We start from the raw sequence: 11,200 nt of genomic DNA, 5'->3' as shown, positions 1-11,200 counted from the left end.
CAATGCTTCTTTTGCCGTTGAGGTTCGTCCGCGACTGGCCAATGGATCTTAGAACGTATGGAATAAAAACTGTGTGGGGATAAGAGAGGCAAGCTGTGGTCAGCCAATGACAAGTAAGAGCCCCTTCAGATATGCAAGGGTTACAATTGTAGTTCATACATTTTATATCTTGGTTGTTGCGACTATTTTTTTCCGAGAATTATGTGTATCAGTACCATGGAGCTCCACGTCAAACTTGCACACACTGTTAGCTCATTGATAATATGCGTTCGACATGATGGAATTACCTAAGCTATCGATGGAAGATGGACCTTCAAGGTAAAAGTTACTTGATAGAAGGACGACATGTCACCGTTTGAAACGGGTTTTGAAATTAAAACAGTTTTGTGGTGAAGTACGGCTAACTCTGTAGCAAACGTATCTGTAATAAGTGTACACAGTTCATTCCCACGTGTGATAAAAACATAATCCACCAACTATGATCTCACTTCATCATTCATCGAGCGATGTCAATCAAAGCAATAACTCCCGTACGGCAAACCTGATTTTACATTAAGTAAGAGATAACGACGATGCGAAAAAAGATCTCATGCAAACAGTACTGGAGAGCTGCCGCCTAGTAAGTATCAACATCAATGACTGTATTATAACGTCTTACCAAATGAGTAGAAAAAAAGCTGATCAAAACAGACTTATATATTGATCAAGCTTGCTCGTTCCGAGGTGGAAGAAAACTTTTTACGGGAAAGCTACGGAGATTGAATCGCAATCCCTAGCTATTGCAAATGGCCTTACAGAAGAAGAAAAAAGCTCTTACCAAAATATTCTTAAGATTAATATATTTACGTATGAGTAGTCCAAATACTCGCGAATAAGGTTTTACCCCGACCCCCACTGATTTGCTCGCAGATTCAAGTTCTACTTCTATTTCACCAAACATACATTTTGGTAAGCTTCGCTTTGCATCTATTAGAAGCTAAATAATTCGTAACGTTATTTAAAAAATCAGTAAATCTGAACAATCCGTTCCGGAACCTGATCAGGTGGTGCCTCAACCTAACTTAATAAACGCCGGACGAGGCGCTGATCAAGTTCTGATCAACGCCCGATCAAGGTCGTCTGACCATCGTGCGTGAATACAGCCTCATCAGAGCATTCCAGAATGGTACGTTACATTTCTGGTGAGGCCTTGATGAGGTAACCTGATGTGTGTACCTCATCAGGCTGTGAGGTAAACCTGATCATGGCCTTATCTGAGCCTGATGAAAATTTCTACTGGAGATATTGTGACAATATTCTCATCTCATCACAAAGAATCAGGAATATAATATCATGATCTTTAATATAGGCATGTCACGAGCAAACAATTTGTTCAAGTGTAAAAATGAAGTGATCGAAGTGATCATAGAGATTGACTACTTTGGCGTTAAATTAACAAGCTCGGTTTTTTTTTACGGTAGATGTAAAGAAAAAGAGCAACCTAGCTCAAATCGCAATTAAATCTACCCTGAATATTCTCAGAAACATTGAATCTAATAACTAGGAAACGAAAAATCATCTTTGTCGTTTGTAAAAGTGAAAGTGTTTTTTTTTTTGCGATGTCGATGTATGAGGTCTACGCTATTTAACAGAAATCGATGAAATACAAACAGCATAATACAAACTAGCCTTAGAAATTCTCAATCACTGTGAAGACGATGCAGTTAGAAAGGATACTCAACCAGCTCATCTACCAGCGATAGTCGTGATGCGGATAGTCAAATTGTTACAGAAAATAGTCTGCATGGGGGAAGACAGACTGTCAAAAACTTACCTGATTCGGCTAATAGAGCTTTTTAAAACACTAGAGATAAAAAAAGAAAAGAACGTTCATAACCACGTACTACTTGGTTTGAAGACCGTCATTTGGGCCTTTGTTCTTAGGCTGCAGTGTATTGTTCAGTTTTGCGTATACCCGTATATGAACTACGAAAATATACTTACAATTAATAAGAATATACCTGCAGTTAAACATGTGTTAATAAGAATACCTTATATTGTACGTAAACCTCATATTCTACGTCATATGTGAATACTGAATGGATGTTAACATGATCCTCATTAGTACAGACTTATAATCGAGTTTTTCCTTAATTATGAATCTCAAATGTAATTAGAATGTTTTTTTCTAATTACAAACTGCAAATGTAAATTGAGTCGGTTTTTCTTCTAACTTAGAAGTTAGGAAAGATTTGTTGAAATTAGAAAAAGTGATTTTTTACCAAAACCAATACTTTTTTTGTATAACCAAATATGATGAAAGGTCAATAATTTTTACCAATTCTTTTATTTATTTTTTTTTTTTCAAAATATGAATTTTTTAAAATTCGTCCCGTTTCATTTGTACGTACCTCAAAATTTTTATGTTCAAAAGTTTTATCACAGGCTCAGTACAGGACCAGTAGAACTGCCAATGTTACCAACTGCAGTCCAGCCTTCAGTCCCAGTAATGGATCATTGTTGGTTATCAGCGGGCATAATCAGGCAGGTCCTACGCTTTGGGTCTTGATCTGGAACAGTGTTGTTGATCAGCACTGTGCCAATATGTCCTACGGTTAACCAGCCAGTATTGCCGGCCATTGCTACGCCATTGCTATTAACGATCGCAATAAAAAATCAGCCAAAACTACAGCTATCGGCCAGTTTCAGAATGAGCCTTCTCACAATCAGTCACGTATTGACTATGATTTGAATTATCAGGTTTTAAATCAATACGTCCTCTCAGAAAAAGAGGAGCATTGATGCAATTAGCAGACGAATAGACGATAGTGCGGGTGAGATTTTTGAGACGCGAGTAATGATAGATTTTTTAAGACTGGGGATCTTGCTCCCAGGTAATGTATTGTCAGTTTTCGCAAGGTCGATAATGATTTGAGTTACCGTTGTGATCACGCGACGGTAACATCGAGGAATAATTTGTAATATTTTATGAACGATTAGTTGATCCCACGGTTTAGCCGCTGAATACAACCCTTTGTGAGATAATCGCACGCTGCTTGAAATGAACTCCAATTTCCATGGCCATGATCGAACGATCATTAGCTCAAGTTGAATACCCAGAGAGAAAGAGGATCCGGCAGATTTATAATTATTCCAGTATTAGCGCAGCTCTGCGTTGGAGGTGCTTCAGCCTCTTAATTGTGCTTTACACCATTCATACCTTCACATACAAGCATTCCGATAGATTTTCACGCGAAATCCTGATGATTAAGTTGGAAGGCGGGAACAATTACTCCTTGCAAAAGTTTTCATTTCAAATTGACACATTGTGTGAGAGGTCAGAGTATTTGGAGAACGGTTTATATCTTGTCACGAACTTTATCAATTCCTGACTTAAAGAACTCATTACTTTACACTTCCGCTGGTAACTAACGAGTTCACCACCGTCAAAGAAGCTTTTCGAACTTACCCACTGCAGCAGACTCGGTGTGCCGCACTGCGCGGCTGACTTGACCGGGGCTTTATCTACTGCACCAAGTGTTTGCTCGTTCTACAGAATTCATTTCCCGACACTCGGCTGCCGAGTCTTTAACGCTTATTCGCACTGACAGTAGTCCCAGTAATCAACGCGCCACTTGGCTAATCAAGAAAGTAACAATACCTACAGAAGTTCATTTGAAACAGTATCACTGTTGGTAATCATTTTTACTGAAGGCAATTTTAGATGATAGAGATATAAGTTCAATCGTCGATGAAAAATGTCTTTGCGTGAATTATGATTGGCAATACCTCGTTACAGAACTAGAGTTAATGTTCTCTCGTGATTACGAGCATTAAGTGCGTCAAATCAATGCAGAAGAAAACTAGACACATCCGTAATCAACGTTGTTGAGTATAGAAAGATCAATACTATGCATATAAAGACAGTGAATTGACATTAACTTGATTTTATTCTACTTTTAGTGCGCGAGGAAGAACCGTCTCGACTGTTCAGATATCTTCAAGAGACTGACGGCTCGTCACGAGCATTCTAACGAACATCGTCACCCAATCATAACACTTTATGTTTACATTACCTCACCGACATTCTCCACGTCAATTTGTTTTTATATCGATAGCATTAAGAAGATATATTCTTAATCTTGGTGACTCAATAACTCCATAGACGAAGAGAACTAATAACTTTCCAGTTATTGAACAGAAGTAAAGTCTTAAGTTTTCAGAATCAGCCCCTAAAAGAAATACTCTTGGTTTGAAATATTCTTGCGGATACTGTGAGATCGTCCGATCTAGACTTGACTTTGGCATGAATTCCAAGGTTTTTTCCTCGTCGGTCTGGCTGATCTCCCGCATCAATAAAAATCCACGTATCACCGGCAGCCGGGTCCCGAAGATCGTATTGAGTCCGATAAATATTTATAGCGCCACGTGACTCGATGAATTTTATTACACAGCTGGGAGTTTCGCTTATAACTTTACCTAGCCATAAACTCAGCGGAGGATTTAGGATGGAGTGTCCTGTTGACGCAATGCATCGCAATGACAACGAAGGCTTGTTTACCTTTGTAAGATTCATTCTTATGCCGAAAAACTTGATTCGATTGCGAAGGTGGACGTACCGCAAGTAAAATCTGATCCTTTACCTATTATTTCTCTCTCGCATTATATTCCAGAATCGCCGATCTGCTTCATCGACCAATGATTCCTTGAATAACGATTATCGTTCGTAAATCAAACGATTCTGGATCAAGTTTGATTAGTGATTAAATGTGAAATCACACTCCGGAAGCAACGAAACGTAGTGCACGTTTAATAGTGAACAGCGAATAACAGTTTACATGTTTCTTTGAATGATAACAAAACATTTGACAGCTTTTTGAGTTCCTGCAGAATTTTCCTTTCACTCGAGAAAGTTCTCCTCATACATTCCTCGTGAGAGTTGATCCTTTCAGTCCCCCCTTTACCCCGTACAAATGAAACCACTCCTGCAGGAGCGCAACGTTCATAGCTCAAAGCTCATCAAACTGCCAACTGATGGGGAGAGGAGCCTCGGAACTTTGAATTTGAAACGATTTAGTTGGATCAACTTCAGTTTACACTCCACTTCAAAATCAAAACACGTTAATTGGGGAATTTATATCATCGTCGGGAAGCATCTTGTGGACTCATCCTCGAAATTGGGAATTAGTCGAGGTACTCAGAATCCAAGGCACCGATGCATTTCAAATTTACTTCTGAAGACAACGGGACAACTGAATCAGCTGGTACCATTACAAACTTTGAAATAATTTTTTTTCAAGCTCTTCTCCCGATATTCACAAGCAGCTCCAAAATTTTCATATCAATACAATTTATTGATTGGAAAAATGAAGAAAATGGTTTACACATACCGAGTGATATGATATTTTACAGGAAGAAATATTGAAGTAATGAAATTTGTTAACCTCGTTTTTACTACATCTCTAATTTCGTGCTATATGTCTTTTGTATATTGTTATGAAATTTGTGTAAAGTTTATAGCGTAACTTTTTAAATTTCTACAATGAGTCGGTACAAAATTCTGACCTAATATTTAAAATTTGTAACGTTTTGGAAAAACTCAAAATTATACTCATTGTCATAAGCAGTGACCAAGAATCTGAATCTGCTTTTGCCATAAGATTTTGCAATTAAAATACTATCAACAAACTGTTGATCTTTTCTCAGAATTAGAATTCACAATCGGAACGGCAATGAAAAATGCAATTCGTAATGACTGAACAATTGGCCGAAGTTCATCATAAATTGTATGCCGTAGAATTACATCCATCATCCTCAGGAGTACGTGGAGTATTGACGTATTTCAGGGAATTTTAAACTTTGCTCAATTTGCAGAGATGTGTATTTCTACAAGTCATAATTTATATGGAATGAACCAACTTTACTATCCATGCGATGTCAGGAAAGGGAAAAGTTCTTTCGAAGTAAATGTGAACTGATCGCTGGACTCGCAATTTTCTGCTGGTAATTCGTGGCTCTAGAGTATACAGCCAAGTTGGACGATAAAACCCTTTCGTTCGCGTAGGAAATAATTGTAGATACATCCTATGTACACGAGGGTACGGTTGCAAACTTAGAGCTGCATTGAATAAAAAATTATTGCGAATGACGCAATGAGGCCACTCAGGAAACCGAATGACGTGGTGTAATGCGAACGGTTCCCCACCCATGGATGGATTATACCCTGGCGCATCGCTGACTCGACGACTGCGCCGAGCAATCATTTTATAAAACTTTTCGATTAATCCGGCTGTACATAGCTTTCGTTGCCACGCAACTGTACTTCGTATAAGCTCCAGCGATCGACGTAATATGCAGATTTTACACGAATAAAGTTTCACTCTTATTACAATTGATTTTTGTTTTTCTATTAATTAAGTACCTGTATAAAAATAAAAAGTCATTATTATTCTACGAATTTGTAAAAGCACTTGAATAAAAACTTTTGTTTTTTTTTTTCTAGACGAAATAAATGAATCTTCTAGCTTCTTTGTCACAATTTATGGTATCCCAATTTCCTTGTAAACTACATACATCAGAATGCTCTGGTAGCTACTAGAATTGTTTTTCTCTTTATAATTTGATTATTATTATCATTAGCCTCATTTTGCGCACTCTTTACTTTAGCGTAATTTAAAACTTTCCATTGTTTGTCAACGAAGTTTGACGCATTAAATTTTGGACTCAGATGTCAGGGGGTGTGTTGTACTTATTTCACCCTCCGGTACGCTCGCAAGCGAACGTTGCATGCCGGCGAGAAATACGCGGATATAACCCGCGTACATATACACCTTCGGACTCACTTTTGTCCGAGGATCCCTGCAGCTCGACTATATGTGGAAGGGTATACCAGCAGCTACCGACTGCCTCGGGCGGGCAGAACGGAATTGGAGAAAACAATCAAGGCAGAGGATTCGCGTGGTATAACGCGGCTGGACAGGTCATTTGTCAAGAGTACGAAGATTACAAACAAGAGTGGTCGAGGCGTTGCACGGATCTCACCGAGAGAAGTAGAGAGAAACGGGCCGAACATGCAACGTGTGAAACGAGCCACGCCGCGATTCTCAATGAAAATAATAAAATAATAATAGCGGGATGCATTCCATGCCAATCCTGGATTTTATTTACTATTATTTTCGTTCTAAAGACACTCATATGGTTTTACATATTCTTTTTTTTTATGGTTATTCAGTTATTGCTTTGTATCAGCATGTTGGAAATTGATAGCAGAAATTCTGTGTTGGATAATGATAATTTCAAGATGTTATATGCGTCGAGTTGATTTTTCGGTTTAGTCGTTTTGTTGCATTGATATCTAGAAAAATTTTATTCGGTCAATTGATATTTTCGAGGGAAATCAGTGGGAGAAGTTCAGCTTTAGACCAGAAAGAGAGAACAAAATTTTTAACAATTTTTTTGCTATTGGTTAGACAAATAGAAGTAACACGATTTTAACTTTTTTACATAAGGCTGAAGCTTGTGACATTATCCAGGAAATTTTTTATCCAAAAGATTCGAAATTGATGTTGCTGTACAAGCTTGAAAAATTTCTCATACGTAGACAACCGTTATTGCGCAAAAAAAAATTTCAACCAACGCAATTTAGTCGTTTCGGATCTGAAATTAAAATAAATTTTCTAACCCCACCGAAAGGCGATGGTTACTGACATTTTTACTCATTTGAGTATACAGAATAATTTTTATCTCTCTGAATGAGACTCAACTCATTTTAATTGAATTTGAATTTCTTCCATAATAAACACTCCAGTACCTACGTAAAGACTTTCAGAGCATTAAAATTAAAATTCGTTGGTTTCGGCGAAAATTTTTTCAAGGTCAACAAGCAATCAGTCTGATATTCGGATGCATGATTGACCACGGGAAGCTCCAGCCCCATTTACGCACTGTAACAACGCGTTTCAATTAGGCTTAAACGGCTCACGGCACGATCTATTGGAAGGGTAGTTAATAAACGGACGTGTAGAGTCCTCTCGAAGGGTTGGATCCCCTCTCTCGAGTGATCGACTCTGCAAAATTCCACCATCACTGCCCCCTCGCCACGAGTGGATAGCCATATTTTGACGCGTACACACTGAGAAAAACGCGGTGTAGACTGCTGTAAACTATAATTCGATATGAATCTAACACTATCAACATCAAATTTCCAAATCGACCACAAAAATTGTTCTGTAATATTCAACGCCGTCCGATTTTAATAAATTTTGACATCATTTTTTACAACGAACCTATTTTCTGACATCCGAAGCTTACCAAACTTAGAAATATTGACGCCATCGAGATAGCAAGAGAAACGAGACAAAATATTGAGATTACGAGAGCTGAAGAGAACGCTCAGTCGATTACATGTAATCGGTGTATGCCGGGATACTTAGTTAACTGGAAAACTTATGAGAGAAAGTACCCTTCAGCATTAGCCGCGTAATATCCGGGGATCCAAAAGCCGAGAGATCCGGGAGCATCTCATCGTCAATTTTAATGCTAATAAGGAATATTAGTTTGGTGCCCCCCTCCGATTCCGATGTAACTCACGTATTTTAACCAAGGGATGTACCTCTACCATTTCATGGTGGAATTGTTCCTCGGCTTGGACCAAACTGTAGCCGACATAATAATGAGATTTCAGAATATTTTTTATTAGGTATCACTGGGAATATTCTGAGCCGTGTTACTCGATTCGTGAATAAAGTCATCTTTAAAGAAGGCACCAGAAGGCGCCTCTTGAAATCAAGAATGCAACAAAACAAAATTTTATGTTTTATACTCTTATTCCACTGCTGTGGTATCGCATTGGGATAAACCTTATGAACAACGTCTCGAGGGGAGTATCAAGTGTCCATACCCTGACTGTAACGACCAGCTGACAATGAGCGGTAGGCACGCATTATCGGCAGCTGAGCCGCGTACATGAGAAGCAGCCCCGAGGGAATCCGGAATTATGAGACTCCGACCGAGGCAGCAAGCGACGGAAATGACTTCGTGTAGACCGAACTGACCACGAAGACAGACGAACTGGACAGAAGACACGCGTCTTTTTTTTTTATCAGCGTTTAAAAATGACACCCCCCAGAAATGATCATCCAAGATATGATTTCATGATGAGCTAGATGTATTTGAATGAAAAAAACGCTCAAGTGTTTCTATGGATGAATGAAACATTTTAGCGGTAGTTTCATTTAAACGCAAGAGTATAGAAAAGTAGAAAAATATAGACAAAAACCGTTAATATTACTTCTGCTATTTTCTCGGTCTCTCCACTCTTGAACTGCGAAATAATCCCCCGAAGGAGTGTGCCGCGGAATTTATTCCCAAACGGATTGCATCTACCCGTATAGCCATTTGAATGTGCATGAAGGTCTGCAGGGGTGGTACCGCAGCCTTCGTAAGCTTCCGGTGCACCTACACTACACCAGTCTGAGAGTTCAGGGTGAGGCTCTATTGTGGGGAGGGAGAGGATTTCGCACGGAGTCTGATCTCCTCCCCGAGGCTCGATACGGAGTCAGAGTTCGCGGTGGGATGGCTGATGGTGAGTCCGGAACCAGATGCTTCTCCGTTTTACCAAAGCTCAGCTCTATCGGTGTCCCAAAACCGTGACATCAAGTCGCAGCTTAGTACGTAATTCTGAACTAATCTTTTTTGGTGAACGGAGACGGAACGAACGGGGATTGTTTCTGCGGAGCTCCATTCACTCGTAAACTTTACAACAGACAACGCTTTGCGGACTTTGACGATCCTTGAACGTTTTTCAATGTCTAATTTAAACTCCGATACGCAGCACGTGTCGATAAATTTATATCGCTTTCAGCTCTTCCCGTACTCCACAATCTGTAATTTTTATTATTTATCGACAAATCGAATCTGATTGTCATTGTTTTGGTATGAGAATACCAATGTGGTATAGGTGTGTATATATATAATCAACTCCACGAGAGTCAGAAAATAGAAATTTATAAGCTTTTTGGATCTGGAAGGTCTATGAATGAGAACTGTCAAAATACGGAAGCCTTAATAGAAATATAATCGCAAGTTCTCGTTGCAGTTGCAGTTCAATTTTCTATGACATTCTCACGAATCTGTACTTTGAATCTTCCGTACAAACTTCTCCTTCTGTAATGCATTGAATATTCTCGATAACAGTCCGTTTTCTTGGTAGAAGATTTCCAAAGATCTATTGTTTTCTCAACCAAGATTTTTATTTCTGAATATTTCAAGTTCTCGTTTAACCCGTCTGCTCAAACCTTATTGCTAAATTTGTTTACGTTACTGATTTTTCTAGAAATCCCTGCCATCACTGGATAGAAGAGTTCAAACTTTTAAGTAACTATTCTCACTATTTGTTTCCCAAAATTTGGTTCTTGCATCTCGGCAAAAAGAAACTATTCATATCTTTACTTCACTGCACCGTTTTTGCTCCTCATCCTTTTTCTTCTGTAAGAGACGCAGATGTTCGAGGATCACTGAATAGCAACACGACCATGAGCGTTGAAAAGCAGAGTTGAATGAATGTCAAAGTCGCGTTTTTGGATCAGCAATGATATTCCAACTCATCTGGTATTCGCGGTTCGAATAAATCTGTCCCTTCAGTCAATTCTCGCGTATAAAGACCCTGTGAAAAGTGCGATTAATCTATTGAATTCGCTATGAAATCTGGCGAACCGTTAACGCATTGGAAAGAGATTAGCCGTTTAAAAGGTAGCAGATATTATATTACCCGAAATTTTGACGTTCGATTCAGGACTGCTAGAGGCTGTACCGTAGGCAGCTTTAATACGCTCGCGATATTGACGAACGGAAAAATTCCTGTCGCGTGTACCGAACGTGATATTTGATCAGTTCATAGGGCTACGGCTGTCTATAGAATACGAAAATATGTATCATATTTTAAAATTACATCCTTGCAGCGGTATTCAAAAATTTTCAGTATTCTCTGCATGATTCCGTGATCCGGAGCGGGGTGGGTTGGAATATTTATGCATGAAAAAAAGAGAACGTATGCCAAATAGATGACAAAACATCGTTATTCACATGACGGTAACACGTGTGCAGCTACTGGATCTTATTTGGTGATAGTTGATTTAAGGCGGTGATAATAAGTAATCTAAGGAAGCTGGTCGAACAGGAATCGATACTTTTTAATAGTTCCACATTAGGCATTAATCAAATT

Source organism: Diprion similis, chromosome 2, assembly GCF_021155765.1.
Source record: "Diprion similis isolate iyDipSimi1 chromosome 2, iyDipSimi1.1, whole genome shotgun sequence".
NCBI lineage: Eukaryota > Metazoa > Arthropoda > Insecta > Hymenoptera > Diprionidae > Diprion > Diprion similis.
The sequence above is the reverse complement of the archived record's forward strand: the minus strand, read 5'-3'. Positions refer to the sequence as shown.